This window comes from Cryptomeria japonica, chromosome 2 (assembly GCF_030272615.1).
Source record: "Cryptomeria japonica chromosome 2, Sugi_1.0, whole genome shotgun sequence".
Taxonomy (NCBI): Eukaryota; Viridiplantae; Streptophyta; class Pinopsida; order Cupressales; family Cupressaceae; genus Cryptomeria; species Cryptomeria japonica.
In genome coordinates, this window is record NC_081406.1 from 440051377 (window position 1) to 440068588 (window position 17212).

Sequence of the window (17212 nt, forward strand, 5' to 3'; positions counted from 1 at the left end):
ATTGGTACTAAATGGGTATTCAAGAATGAATTGAATGAATTTGGTGAAGTTGTCAGAAATAAAGCAAGACTGGTATGTAAAGGATATTGACAGAAAGAATGAATTGATTATGAGGAGAATTTTTCTTCGGTAGCCAGACTTGAAGCTGTTAGACTATTGCTTGCATATTCTGCCTATAAAGATTTCAAAGTGTATTAGATGGATGTCAAGTTATCTTTTTTGAATGGTGATCTTGAGGAAGAAGTCTACATTGAGCAACTTGATGGATTTTCATTATCTGATGATAGAGACAAGGTATGTAAACTGAAGAAAGCTCTTTATGGATTGAAACAAGCCCCTAGAGCCTGGTATGCTAGATTAGATAAGTATTTGTTGAAATTAGGATTTAATAAAAGGACTACTGATAGTAATCTGTATTTTAAGATTGAGAATGATAACATCTTGATTGTTGAAGTCTTTTTTGATGATATTATCTTTGGAGGAGATGATAAATTGAGCCTGGAGTTTTCCGGCGATACACATAAATAATTGGAGATGTCTATGATAGGAGAGATGAATTTTTCATAGGTTTGCAGATTTTATAGAATGGAAAAGGTATTTTTATATCTCAAACTAAGTATGTGAAGGAATTGTTGAAGAAGTTTGGGTTAGATGACTCCAAACCGGTTGGAACTCCTATGGTGACTAGCTGCAAATTATCTAAAAATGATGAATCTCTGAAAGCTAGTCAGAGCTTGTACAAATCTATGGTTGGTGGAATGCTATATCTTACTTAGACTAGACATGACATTATGCATGTTGTGTACATGGCTTCTAGATATGAAGTTGATTTGAAAGAGAATCATGTCACTATTGTGAAGAGGATATTCAAATACTTGAAGGGAATTATAAATTATGGTTTGTGGTATTCGAGGAATGATGATTTCATGTTATATGATTACATTGATATTGATTGGGTTGGCGATGTTGATGACCGAAAGAGTACCTCCAATGGTGCTTTCTTTCTAGGTAATAAATTAGTTTCATAGGCTAGTAAGAAACAAGATTTAATATCCTTATCTATTACATTGTTGCTAGTGGTAGCTGCACTTAGGTTGTTTGGATGAAGCAAATGTTGAAGGATATCATAGTTAGCTATGATGAGCCTATTGTCATATACTATGATAATTCCAGTGCTATAAAAATGTCAAAGAATCCGATGTAACATTCAAAGACTAAACACATGTCAATCAAATATCATTACTTGAGAGAAAAAGTTAGTGAAGAAGAAGTGAAGCCGAAATATGTATCTACAAAGGAAAAGATTGTTGATATTTTCACTAAGCCTTTTCTTGCAAATACATTTGTCTATTTGAGAGAAAAGTTATGGGTATCCACCCCTCTTGATAAGAACTAGATGCATTGAGTTGCATCAATCTGGTGGACTTCATAGTCTTATCTCTTTGTTTGCATTGATGAGTTGGTGTTGCTTCTCTGGTGGAGTAGTCTGTTGGATTGGTTATCTATTTTTGTGGGGTAGAGTTTGGTTTTCTATCTTTGACATTGTTGTCAAAGGGGGAGAGAAGAATTTGAAAAACTATTTTATCTGCTTGATCTTAGGGGGATTATGTTGGATATGTTTTTCTTTCTTTGCATTGATTATTTTTCAAATTCACATGTTTCCATCAATGCCAAAGGGGGAGATTGTTGGATATTGCTGCTGCTGGGATATGTTGTTGTCATTGATGTCAACATATTCTTGTGATTTATTGCTCTGGTGCTTGCAGATTGGTTTATTGGGATTTTGGTTTTGTGTATGGAGTATTTATAATATCATTATATTCTTCTGTATTGGTTTCGGTGATCCAAGAATCTTAATTGATCATGGCATATGATTCAGTTTTGCAGTTTGTTTTTTTGATCAATGCTTTGTAGAGTTCAGTATTTCCTCTGGTATATTCCAGTGTGAACAGATCTTGAGTTGAGTCTTTGGGAGATTGTTTGGTATGGTCTTGTGTATCTTCATTTTAGATGGTTCATGATTTTGTGTTCCACAAGTTATCTTTCTTCATGACAGTTGTTGTTTGAGTGTTCTTGAGTTTCAAACATTAACAGATGAAGATTTGTTAAGTGGTGTTGGTGCAACTATCTTTGATAATTCAAACATGCTTGATGGTTTCTCCCAATTATGTCTTATTTATTTTTATGATCTGCATTGATCATTGTGTGAGCTCTTTGTGATTTTGTTGAACCGGTGATGATATTTGTGTTATATGGTTTTCTTGATGGTGTAGTGTGCTGTGGTTGGTCTTGGCATGATTTCTGGTAGTGTTGCATGTTTGGAGATTTGAATTAGGTCCATGTTATGTCATGCATATCATTATATTGGTCCAGTGGTCGATCTTTGTATCATGTGATGTAATTTTGTTAAGTCGACCTTATTGTCAAGGTTAGTGAATTGTATAAATTGGTGATATTATCATGTAATTTAGGTATCAAGGTTGTGTCTTCATTATCAAAGAGTGTTGTATGTGCGAACAATAATTCATCTTTCAGTGTGGTGTATTGAGGAGAGATTGGTGTTGCAGAACAGACAATTGTGCTTAACCAAAAGTGTCATGAGGCATTCAAAGATGCTATTAGTGCAATTCATTCCTTTCGGATTGTAGTTTGAATCTTGTTGTAAGTTAGCGAGACTTCCCTAAGGGTTGTATCCTTCTAGGTCATTATCTTTTAAGTAGTGAGCTCTAGGCAGTGTGCATGGATGCATGTGCATTCCCCATTGTAATATTTACACATACTATTGTAGAGTATCATCTTATTGTGGGCAGGTTCCCATCATGATTTTTCCCTTAACAAGGTTTGCCATGTCAAAATCTTGGTGTTTTGTGTTGTGTTATCAATTTTATTATCATTGTTATTGTTGTAGTTTATTAGATATGTATTTGTGATTAAGTTTGTAGATCCGGTGAAAACTGATTCACCCTGTTTTCTTATAGCTAGAAGCTCTTAAACTTGGTAGTTTTAATAAAATCATCATCACAAATGAACTATAGATTAAAAATCATTCTTTCATCTTCCACCTCCTCCAATGGGATAAAATTTTGCATGAGAGCCCTATCAACATCCATGGGCACTTTTTCTTCATCTTCATCATGAAACATATCACTTGGAGGGGAAATGAGGAGTTGATCCATCTCTTCTTCATCATCCTAGAATTCTATAATTATGATTTGTTCTACCCTAGCCCTTTAAAGGGGTCGATCTGGTTAAGGACCAACTTGAATAATTTGTTTCTCTTGGTCAATAATTTGTTTCTCTTTTCTTGCAACAACCATGGGATTTAGAGATTGATATTTGGGCCTTTTGTCCTTTGCCCTACTCACTTTAGCTTAGGTGTGCAGTTTCTCAAAAAAACTCAATTTCAATTGCATCCTAGAGGTGGGATTTTTTATATTTGCATAAAAACCTAGGAAGTTGGGATTCTTCTGTCTCTTCTCCCTTTCAAGATTCTCCAAAATATCCCACCTTTTTTTATTATTTAGGGTTTGGTCAAGAATGCAATTTCTTGCCAAATCTTTAGATTCAAGAGCCTCATGGGGGTAGGCTTTTCTCTTTATTTTATTTACCCTCAAGTTGGTAATATAATATTCTAGATAATAATCCATTATCTTCCCACTATGTAGGCAACAAATTTCTCTTAAGAATTCCTAGACCGACAAGACACCAGTGGTAAGCTACTTCAGAGTGTTTGGTAGTAAATGTTATATCAAGAGGAGTGAGCATCAGAGCAAGTTTGATGCTAAATGTGATGAGGGAATATTCCTAGGGTATTCCACTAAGAGAAAAGCTCTCAAATGTTTCAACAATAAGACTCAGAGAATTGCTGAAAGCATCAATGTCAGTGTTGATGAAAACTCTGAGAAATCTGAGGAAACCGACAGAGAGCATGTAGGAGATGAACCGGTAGTAACCTTCTAGGAACCAGTTGCAAATTTGCCCAGTACCAGTAACTGTGCTCCTACACCAGTAGATGCTGATGAAGATGAGGATGATGAAGAAAAGAAAGAGGAAGTTGTTAAGAATATACCTAGGTATGTCAAACTCAATCATGATCCAAAGCAGATCATAGGAGACAAAGATGCAGGAATTCTTACAAGAAGAAAGGTTAGAGAAAGCTCATGTATGATCTTTGAATTTGAGCCTAAATCATTCAAAGAGGCATATAAAGATGAAGACTAAATCAAGGCAATGGAGGAGGAACTTGACCAAATAGAAAAGAATGGTACATGGTCTTTGGTACCCAGACCGGAGCATAAAAATGTCATTGGAACCAAATGGGTTTTCAAAAATAAGCTGAATGAAGATGGGATAGTGATAAGAAACAAAGCCAGACTGGTGTGTAAGGGGTATGCTCAAGAAGAAGGAGAAGACTATGGAGAAACCTTTCCTCCCGTAGCAAGATTGGAAGGAGTTCGTATGCTTCTTGCATATGCAGCTTTTAAAGGATTCAAGGTATACCGAATGGATGTAAAATCTGCATTCCTAAATGGAATACTTGAAGAGGAGGTGTATATAGAGCAACTAGATGGTTTGCCATATCAGAAAATAGTAACATGGTGTGTAGGCTACATAAAACCTTGTATGGATTGAAGAAGGAACCTAGAGCATGGTATGAATGCTTGCACTCCCATCTTGTGAAGATTGGATTTGAAAGAACAAGTGAAGATAACAATATCTACTTGAAATCAGAAGGAGATCAGATTCAGATCTATGAAGTATTTGTTGATGACATCATCTTTGGAGGAGATGACAAGATGAGTCATGATTTTGTAGATGAGATGAAGAAGGAATTTGAGATGTCACTCATAGGGGAGATTAAGTTCTTCATTGGACTGCAGATTCAACAAATGAAAGATGGAATCTTTATTACTTAGTCCAAGTATGTCAAAGAGGTGTTGAAGACCTTTGGCATGGAAGATAGTAAACTGGTCGGTACACCAATGGTGACTAGTTGTAAACTATCAAAAGAAGATGACTCAACACTAGTAAATGAGAAGGAATACCGATCAATGATTGGTAAGTTGCATTATGTAGTGCATAGAAGACTGGACATTGAACATCTAGTGGGTATTACTGCTCAGTTTCAGCAAAGCCCAAGAGAATCCCACTTGGTAGCAGTCAAGTGGATTCTTAGATATCTGAAAGGAACTATTGACTATGGGTTATGGTATCCATACAATAATGAGTTCAACCTAAAAGTGTTCACATATGTTGATTGGGCTGTGTTGGCATTATAATAGACAAGAAGAAGGTTGGAATTCCAAATACAATGAGAGATTGTTGGCATTCCAATAAGGATATTGAGAAGGTTGTTGATGACTATGGATATAATTGATTAACAATGATTACTGTCTTAATATTATTATTTTGTCATTGATGTCAAGAAATTCATTTTCTAATTCAGTATGATGTTGCCATATCTTAAGAAGTATGATTTGATGAGTATAAAGATGTCGGTAAAAGACAAAGAAAGAATATGATGAATAAGGGGATAATTTATTCAATGGGCAACTACTACTGAGTTAGACAATGATGAGATCATGATGTTTAGATTGTTTTGATATCCTACATATGCTATTGTTTGAAAGGTTAATACTATACTATGTTACCGAGCAAAGAACCTAGTCAGTAAACCCTAAGGAACCTAGTCGGTAAACCCTAAGGTTATCGCTATCGGTTAATAAAGGCAGAATGTCTATCGAGTGAAGTTTAGTATTTACCGAGTTACAACTGAGCTTTAATAGAATGCATTAAATGTTTACATGTGATATTTAATGAAGGATGCTGATGAGCTGGAGTGGATTAAATGATTAGTAAGTTGTGTATGAAGATTGCTAAAGAATCTATGGTAAAGAAAGATCAGCATGAAGATCTATAGCTTAGATTGAACCGCAATACCCTAACACAAGTTCCAAGGTGAAAATGCAAGTTCCAAGGTGGGGTAAAACATTTTCAGATCAAAGGATACATTGAACCTGGACAAGATTGAAGATCTGATGGCTATGATTGATCATGGGAAATGTGATCAAGGAGATTAAGCGGTTGGAAGATTGTTTATAAATAGGAAACTGTTGATAAACAATGTATACGGGCAAGTGTATGCACATATGCTACATAGTGATTACCGAGCACAGAAGCTTGAAGACCTGTTAGAATAACAGAGTATAGAAGCCCAATAGATAGACAAGATTAGTTATATGTCTAGATTGTATTGAACAAATAGGAATCTACTTTAGCATTTTTAGATGTGAAGTTGTAGACATATTTTTATTACTGTTATTTTGAGAAGTAGCAGAAAATCTCTTAACTGAGTGGACTTAACAGTCTTATTTGTAAAATCCTCTAACAAGGTGACATTCTTATTGAGTGTTTGAAATCCTTTAGCAAGGTCACTTCTAACAAGGTGACGATCCTAACAAATCTGAGGGAAATCCCTTAACCGGATCACATCTAACAATGTGTTTGTAATCTTTAATAGGATTTGCTTTTAACTGAGCATAATCTAGAAGAGTATATTTCTTAGTGGGTCCAAAATCCCACAGTGGGTTTTCCCTATTTGGGTTCCCACATTAAATCTGGTGTTATATGTTTGTGATCTTATCTATTTATGGGTCTGCATGCATTACTATTTTTCTGATAAGGTTACCGAGGTTGAATCTGTTGTTTTTATTGAAGATTAAGTTTGTATGATTCATCCCCCCCTCTCATCTTGTTGGCTATTGGATCTATACTTATATTAAGTATCAAAACTATCAATTGGTATCAGAGCGTTGGACTCCAGAAGAAAAGTTTAAAGGCATTTGAGTTAAAGATCCAAAATATGTATAAAAGGGATGCACTGAAGCTAAACACGTCAAGTTTCTCTACATGGCAGAAAAGGATGAAGCTACATCTATCAGTAGTTGGAGAATATGCTATATACTATCTGGAGAATATGTTGTATACTATCTGGAGAATGATTTCATCACACCAAGTACCTATCCATTGACAATGGAAGAGATAAAGGCAAAGCAAGAACATATTCAAGCAATGATTGAAATAACATCTGCATTGACCGACTCAGAGTTTAATGATCTAGAAGGATGTACTATTGCAAAGGCAATGTGGACTAAGCTCATATCTGTGTATGGTGGAGATGAACATGTTCAAAGAGCAAAAGTGGATAGTCTAAGAGGACAACTTGAATCTATGAGGATGAATGAAGGTGAGAACATAACCCAGTATAGTACAAGACTAAAGGAGATTTTCAATCAAATCAAAGGAGTGGGTGGAACTTTTGAAGAAAAATATATAACAAGTAAGTTGTTAAGAACCCTTCTACCAGCTTATGCAATCCGAGTCTCAGCAATCAATGAATTGAGGTCTGTACCTAATATGCTAGTTTCTTTAGATGCTACTATTGGCAAGCTACATGCATTTGAGTTAAGTAACTTTGATAACAGTGGGTCATTGGTAAATAAAGTTGAATCTACATTCAGTTCTTTTCATATTGATGAAACTGATGATTACAATGATAGAAAGTATAAGTACTCTGAAGGGAATCATAGTGGAGCAAGTGAAAGATTTTGCAAAAACATGGAGGAGGTACACAAACTGTATGAGGAAATCAGAAAGCAAGAAGAGTTTGAAGCACTATTAGCTAGAAGGCTACCGAGAGGAAAAGGTAAGTATAAAGGAAAGCTACCTTTAAAATGTTTCAATTGTGATAAGATAGGACATATGGCTTCTAACTATCTTGACAAAGAATCTAGTGAAAAGAGAGATTACCGAGATGACAGACAGAAAGATAATCATTACAGAGGACACTGAGACTTCAGGAGAAGAGATAAAAAGACATGCCTAATAGCTAATGAGGAATCTAATGATGATAAATCAGATGAGACTGATACAGAGGAAGTTGTGTATGTGGCTATCAAGGATGGATCAGATGAAGAAAGGTATGAAGAAAAAGCCATAATATCTCACATAAACACTAATGATTCTTTGATTATAGATAGTGGATGCTCACATCATATGACAGGAGATAAACACAAGTTTGTTATGTTAGAAGATTATGATGGAGGCTATGTTAGATTTGGTAATGATGGACCATGTCCGGTAAGAGGTAAAGGATCCATAACACTTCTTGACAATGCTAAATGTAATGATGTTTATTGGATTGAAGGTTTGAAATACAATTTGTTGAGTGTAGCACAACTAAACAACATAGGTTACCAAATAGAGTTTGAAAAATGAATTGTCAAAGTTCATGACAAGCATGGAAAGTTAGCTGCTATCGGGACACAAACAAGAGGTAATACATTTCATCTTGACTCAACTCGGAATAAATGTCTATATGCAAGGATAGATGATACTTGGTTATGGCATAAAAGGTTTTGTCATGTTAATTTTGATAATCTGATCAAAATAAGTAAGAAGCACCGAGTAAGAGGTCTACTGAGTCTTGAAAAACCTGAGAATGCTATGTGTCGAGGATGCTAGATGGGTAAGATGACAAGATCAAGCTTTACAAGTAAGTCCTACACTTCTAAGGGAATTTTAGATCTTGTGCATACTGATCTTTGTGGTCCTATGAAATTTCAGGGTTATTATGGTGATAAATATTTCATATTATTTGTGGATGATTACTCAAGGATGATGTCAGTAATGTTTTTAAAAGAAAAATCTGAAGCTTTTCAAATGTTTAAATGGTACAAGGCTAGAGTTGAAAATGAAATAGGAAGACAACTGAAATGTCTCAGATCAACTAGAGGAGGAGAATTTACTTCTGATGAGCTCAACTTATTTTTCAATGATCATGGTATAAAAAGACAAGTCTTTGCACTGAGAACTCCATAGCAGAATGGAATAGCTGAAAGAAGAAACAGATCTATTGTGGATTGTGCTAGAACACTGATGATTGAGAAGAAGGTGCCACAAACATTTTGGAAAGAAGCAATAAGCACAGCTATTTACACCTTGAACCGAGTTCAATTGAAGAAAGAAAGAAATGATGAAGGAAACTCCAAACAACCAGAAGATTATGAAGGATTTGTTTATGTTCAATTGAGAAGTCCTACCGAGAAGACTATTGAAGAAAATGAAGAGAATATCCAGTTACCGAGTGATGAAGAAGATCATACAAAGCCTACCGAGCCTATATTAGCCAAGTATGTCAGAAGGAATCATGCACCAAGTCAAATTATAGGAGATAAGAATGATCCAGTGATGACAAGGAACAAACTGAGACAGAACACATGTCTAATATCTGAATTTGAACTGAGAATAGTGAAAGAGGCATTTAACAGTGAAGATTGGATAAATGCTATGACAGAAGAGATTGTTCAAATCAAGAAGAATGACACATGGACACTGGTCCCAAGACCGAAGGACAAAAATGTAATCAATACAAAGTGGATCTTCAAAAACAAGCTAAATGAAAAAGGTGAGGTCATTCAGAATAAAGCAAGACTAGTTTGCAAAGGTTATGCCCAAGAAGAAGGAATTGATTATGGTGAGACTTTTGCACTTGTGGCAAGACTTGAAGGAGTAAGAACATTGTTGGCATATGCTTCTTACAAGAATTTCAAGGTATATCAAATGGATGTCAAATCTGCATTTCTGAATGGTATATTAGAAGAAGAAGTTTTCATTGAACAACCTAAAGGATTTGTTGAAGGAGAAAATAATGATCAGGTATGTAAATTGAACAAAGCTTTATATGGTCTAAAACAAGCACCTAGAGCATGGTATGAGAGATTGCACTCATATTTGATCAAAATTGGTTTCATAAGAACAAGTGAAAACAACAATATGTACATGAAGAATGATGAAAATGGAATACTGATCTCAGCCATATTTGTTGATGATATTATCTTTAGTGGAAATGACTCTCTATGCAAGAACTTTAGAAATGAAATGAGTAAAGAATTTGAGATGTCATTAATCGGTGAGATAAAATATTTTATAGGTCTGTAGATACTGCAAATGAAAGATGAGATTTTCATTACCCAATCCAAGTACATAAAGGAAATCTTGAAGAAATTTGGAATGGAGGGTTCAAAACTAGTAACTACTCCTATGACTACCAACTGTAAACTATCAAAGAATGATGAATCTACGTCTGTTGATGAGACACTTTACCGATCTATGATTGGAAAGTTGCAATATGTTGTTCACAGTAGGCCAGATATAGCACATGCAGTAGGTATTGTTGTAAGATTTTCTGCAGATCCTAAGGAAACACACATGACGACAATCAAAAGAATTTTCAGATACTTAAAAGGCACTAAAGATTATGGCTTAGTATATTGGAAAGGAAATTTTTTTGATTTAAAAGTTTATACTGATGCTGATTGGGTAGGCAACATTGATGACAGGAAAAGCACAAGTGGAGGAGCTTTCTTTTTAGGAGAAAGAGTAGTGAGTTGGCTTAGCAAGAAACAAGGATGTGTTTCTTAGTCAATAGCAGAAGTTGAATATGTTGTTGCAGCACTGAATTGCACCAATATAGCATGGATCAAACAACTGTTGAAAGTTATAAATGAGCAAGTTACCGAGCTAGTAACTATATTCTGTGATAACACTAGTGCCATTAACATTTCAAAGAATCATGTTATGCACTCTAAGACAAAGCACATCTCTATCAAATATCATTATCTTAGAGAAGAAGTTCAAGAGAAGAAAGTGGTTTTGGAGTATGTTAGCACAAAGGAACAAATTGCAGACATCTTCACCAAGCCACTGCCAAAGGACACTTTTGAGTATCTCAAAAGTTGGTTAGGGGTCCTACCCCTATCTTCCATTCACTGACCGAGTTCGGTGAAAGCATCAATTCGATGACTCTACAGAATATCTTTTAGGAGTTGATGCTGATTTACACCCTTTAGGAGGTTTTCTAAAGGTGTGCAGGAAACATTAAACAGGGAACAGGAATTGAAGACAAAATGTTCTGATCGAGACTGAATTGATATATAATAGCATGGAATTCACTTCTCAGAGGAAGAAATTATGTTTTTAGTTCTTTTCATTTTTGGCATTGTTGTCAAAGGGGGAGAAGTCTACTAACCAAAGGAGAAGACTACATTTCAGAACCAGGGAGAAGACTAATGACAGAGGGAGAGCATTTCAAAATTTCATAGCAATCTGAATCCAAATGAATAAAGTCAAATAAATTGGTTTTGCCATCAATGTCAAAGGGGGAGATTGTTGGCATTATAACAGACGAGAAGAAGGTTGGCATTCCAATTACAATGAGAGATTGTTGGCATTCCAATAAGGATATTGAGAAGGTTGTTGATGACTATGGATATAACTGATTAAGGATGATTACTGTCAGGATGATTACTGTCTTAATATTATTATTTTGTCATTGATGTCAAGAAATTGATTTTCTAATTTAGTATGATGTTGCCATATCTTAAGAAGTATGATTTGATGAGTATAAAGATTGTAGACACCTAAAAATGGTCAACGCTTGCGGAATCATACTTTAACATTTGCGCATTGCCTCATTTTAGGTTTTTGCATCGCATTAACATTTCTCCTATGTCATGCACTTGGTCTTTATCATTTGCGAGCATCGATTCTTTCTTCTGCATTCTTCATTTGTCTCGCTTTCGAATTTGGTCTTGTCGATAACAATCTTTAATCATGATTTTGGTCGATCTTGTCAATCTCTTATCAACTTGTCAATCTCGTCATTTTACGATCGATTTGTCATCGATCCTTGTCCTCTTCAATCATGTCAATTTGGATCAATTTTTCATTGTTCCTCGGCGCATTTATCAATCAAATCATTTATCAATCCAAAATCATGATCGAATCAATATCAATTATCCTTTGTCAAGACCTAATTGTCATCTTTGCATTTCTAATTCATCTTCCAAGCTTTTATGATTTATTCATTTAATCTTGTTTGGCATTTTCCCTTTAGGTTAAATAATTTATTTATTTATCCTAAGTCTTCTTGTCACAATTAAATGTTTATTTAATTGGCTAATTAATTCCTCCTATTTTTGTAAATTAATTAATGAATGGGAAATTATTAATTAATTTACCTAATTTTCATCAATTTCCTAATTTCCAAGTCATCATTTCTAACCTAATTTTCTAATTTCTCCTAAATTCCTAAATGTCTATTTCTATTTCAAAATCTTGTCATAATTCCTTGCATAGCAATTTGTCATAAATTGTCATAAATTGTCATAAATTCTTGCATAGCAATTTGTCATACACATGTCATAATTTTGCTATTATTGATTTGAATTTCCATTCGAATCATTTTCATGCTAATCTTGTCTTTTCTCCAATTTATCTATAAATTGGATGATTTTCTTCACTCAAATCCCTTGATTCTTGATCCCTAATCAGATTATCAAATTTCTAATCAATCACGCTTCGAGTACTTTTGAGCAATTTTCTTACCTACTTGCTTTCAATCATGTATGTGCACTTGTAGGTGAGATCCACAACCAAACTATTTGAAGAGGAAAGAAGAACAATGGAGCCGCATGAAGGAAGCATTCAGATCTACATATGGTTTGCATAGTGTTTACTTTTGAATGTTTTATCTTTATGTCTTTATTGAGTGTGTTTAGGATAGATCATTACATTTAAGCTTTCGTGATTGGGCTAGATTAGTATGTTGATTTGATTGTGATGATTTTTGATTTCCTATGCTACATTAATTGGTGAACCTGATGTGAACACTAACCATCTAACCCCTTTATTGTGTTTTTGAGTGCTTTTGAGTTGATTTGCAGGTCAAAAAACCCAAAAACAGGGCAGTGCAGGGTTTTCTGGAGACTTCTGCGCCTGTGTCAGACAACCTGCGCCTGTGTTATGCATTTTGTGCTTGTGTTAGAGACATTCTGTGCTTGTGTTATGATTTATGCGCCTGTGTCATAGGTTCTGCGCCTGTGTAAAGTCTAGAAACAAAGGTGAAAATGCAGTGTTTTACTTGAAAATTGTTTGTTTTTGCATTCTGTTTTCTGTGTTTTGGTTTTTGGTACTAATTATCTGTGTAGCATCTTGGTATACACATGGAAAAGAAAACAAATTAAACTACTAACATGTTTTATGCAGAATCGATAGTCAAAGAATAAACATCTCAAACTTCTAACTTGGGTTTTGTAGGTTGCCTTGGAGAAACAACTAAACTTGGTGTTTGTCATTAGTGTTTTAGGCACCTAGTGATTTCTAAATAGGTTGGAATGAATATTTTTTTGCTTTGATTGTTGAGTGTGACATTGGAGTAGGAGAGTATGCTCTCATCCTTCTTAGGGTGATCAGAAATCCAGATCTTCGATACCATGCTCGTGTCTTTGATTGTTTGTCACCTTTAGAGGGCCTGCCTTCCCGACCACTTTGCTTTTGCAAGCAAGTGATAATTGTGAGAAGGGAATGATCCAAAGTGAGTACGGCTAGAATACCTTGGCATTCTAACTCACTATAAAAAAATACCCGATGAGCGAAAGCTTTGAAGGAAGGGTTACGTGGGAATTGCAGTTACTTGGGAAGTGATGACCCTTGAACTCTTTCTCATATCAACATCTAGGTAGGGCCTCTTGGTCTAAATCATGCTTGCGTGACTACATTTGTTTGGTATCTTGATGGGCTTAATGTCTCAATCACGCTTGCGTGACATCAAGGAGTAACGCTTAACAGAAATCCTTACTACACACCTTGTTTTAGAGCCCAAAAACCCTTCTAGTTGCTTGAGAAGGACAAGTTTGGATACTTGGAAGAGATACTAAGTTCGCCATGGGGAGATTTCCATGGGGACTGATGCTTGGCTACCCTTAGAAGTGAGTGTCATGGAGGGGAGCCCGTGGGGTCAAGCATCTATGTATTCTCCTTGAATCCCATAATGAGTCTACCTCTCAAGTACCTAATGTCCTTGCCTACCATAAGAAATGTGGGAATGAGCATGATTGTCTTGAGTCTAAGTTGCAATATCTTGTATTCTTTGCTTGTCAAAAGTTGAATTGTATCTCATTTCAAGAACAAAACTAATTGATCCAACTTAAGATTAAACACAAGAGACATTCATCCAACAAAAGTTCAACAAGATTCAAAACTCATCTTCAAACATGGTTAGCAAACATTGTTCAAAATCTTGTCTCAACATCCATGTCACTTACATTTAGGTTCATCCTAGGTTGCATTTTGCAAAGTTCATTGTCAAGTACCAAGGTTAGGTTTCACCTAAGTCATACTCCTTTGCATATCAATAAGGGTCATCCATTTGCATATGTCCTCTTGCATTAAAGTCATACCATTGTCATACATTGCATACCCTAGGTCTCTTCATTAAGCTTGGGTCATTATCATATCATATTAAGGTCACTTGCATATTAATTGTCCCTTTGCATATAGTGTCAAAACTAGGTTTTTGTCATACTTGAGTAATCCAAATCTTTGATAAACCCTAAGTCATTGTTAGGAAGTCTAGACCTTATTAAATCTTTTGTCCTTTTGTCATCAATATCATTTTGTCAAACCTAGCTTAGTATCCAAGCATATAGGGGAGACTTTGTCATTTTGTCCTTTTGTCACTTGGTCCTTTTGTCCTTTGAGGTCTAGACATCATTTCAATTTCCTAAGGGTCTCTTTTAGATTTTCATTCATAAGTTTGTCAAAAATCTTCAAAAACAACCAAAAACATAGGTTGCATTCTTGTCATAGATTGCACATTCTCATTAATTTAGTTTGCATTTAGTTGCATATCATATATTGTCCTTGAAAAATTCCAAAAATATTGCATTTGCATAGTGACATGTCTATTGAAACAAGGTTCCAAGCACCAATGATGCAACAAAGTTTGACATATCAACCGACAATGCAATCATAATTCTATCCAACCCAACAACAAGGCAATATTGATCAAACTTATCATGATGATGTAAATGTCCAAATACAAAAACTAGAGGAGAAACTAGCTCAAGAAGAGGAGATATTGGAACAAAGAGTGAAAAACATTGAGAAGAATAGATCACAAATGTGCAAAATGTTTCAAAAATTTCAAGGTTGAAATACAAAGATTGAGCCAATTGATGTAAGATCTCTTCTTGAACGATCAGACATGCCAACTCTCCTCTCCCAAATAGAGATGATGAAACAATTTCAAGAAAGGAGACAACATCAATTTCAACATTATGTGCCTCCACAACAAGAAAAAGAAGGTGTTTACTATCAATCAGATTTTCAACCATCACAACCAATGGTCCAACATATACAACCAATACAACCAATGGTTCAATTTCAACAATATGTCCAACCAACTATACAATGTCCACAAAAAGTTCAACCAATGGTGGAATATCAACAAGTTCAACCAACATATCAATGTCAACAACTACAACCAAACATTCAAAAACAAAGGTTGCAGCACACACCAAGCCAAGTTTCAAACATGTCGGAACAATTGAACCAAGTCCAATATCAAAACATGACACCAGACCAGAACCAATTCCTTTCCAAACAAGTTCAAATTCCAGATATAGCTATGTCAAAACCTCGAAAGAAAGGTGGCTTTATTGCAATGATCTTAAGGAAATTACCAAGTGAGTTCTTTGAAGAAGATCAAGATAATACACTTATGTCTAGCAATGCCTCATCCCATCACAAGCAAATTGACTCTCCAGTGGCATCTATCCCTACACCTCTAGAAGTTTCACAAGAACCTTCTATATTGTCCTCATCAAACAATACACCCAAGGATGCAATTATCCAAGGGCTATCCATAATTGATTGCCACGATAATCCAATTCATGATGCATATCCTTGTCATGTTTCAGAAATACAAGACCCAATGCCACCATGCACTTTATTACCATTACCTATTTTAGAGGACCCCATTCAAAGTCCCTCTTCCTCATGTTCAAGCATTGATTCCTTGCTAGAATCCATCACAAATGATCTAAGTGCATCCCCTTCATGCCAAATCATTGATTCCTTGTCAGAATCCTCCATGCATATCAAAAGTCCAACCTCATGTCAAGAGGATAATTTAGAGCATGAAGAAATGAGTCCTAAAGAAAATCAAGATCAAGATCCTGAAACCTTATCATCCCATCCAATTGTTGACCAGGACCCCATGTTCCCAACAACTCATGATGATTCCCCTATTCTTGTCCATCCTATCAAAAGTCCTATTGACACTCCATTCCCCAGGCAAGATCAAGATATCCCAGTCCATCCAATCCCAAACGATCCCCTTCCATTTCATGAGCAAAATGTCCTTTCAAATCCCATTGACATTCCACTTCCTAAGAAAGATCAAGATATCCCTTCCATCCTTTATGATGATCCCATTGAAAGTCAAGAGCAAACCACCTTTGAAAAGGGTTCCAATGATCTTCCTCCTTGTCAAGATCAAATTATTCCTTCAGATCCTCCACAAGATCCACTTGTTCCTCCATCTCCTTGTCTTAATCCTCCATACACACTCCAAGATCGCATTTCTTTTGATGATCCCATTATTTCTCCCATTCCATCTCTTAAAGAGCCTATCATTGAACCATGTCCACTACACAATCCCAGTCCCCCTCATGATCCTAATCCCCCTCATGATTCTAACATGTCAGTGCAAGATGTTCATGAACCCTCGACATGCATAATGGGTTCTTCCACTTTGGTGCAATCTGATCCACTTGAAGATCTCATTATTTATCTCATATCATATCCACCTCATAATGGACTCGCGTCTTCTTCCCAAAGAAAAGAGTATCCTACAAGTCCAAATATTCATAAAGGCAAAGGAGTAGACCTTCATGAGAAAGAACCCCTTCATATCAAAGAATATACTAATGGTCATGGCTACAAAGCTCACACTCAAGGCATTGGTATCCCTTCAAAGTCAAAATCCAAATGTCCACCTTCCCCATCATTGCTTCCATCCATTCTAGGTCCCTATATCCCTCCATCTCCTATGCAACATCAGCAAAGGCACACATCTTGGAGAACCTTCCATCCATCCCACATGCCTCCATATCATTCCCATCCACATCGACATTCATTCCCTCTTCCAAGCAATTTGGATGCCAAGTATAAAAGTCATAAGTCTAGAAATCCACATGTATTCAAGGATCAACATGTCCAATATAATCAACATGTCAAAATGAAGAAAAATTTGATCTATAAAGAAAAAGAAATATCCAACAGGCCACAGAGGCCCACTGAGCAAAAT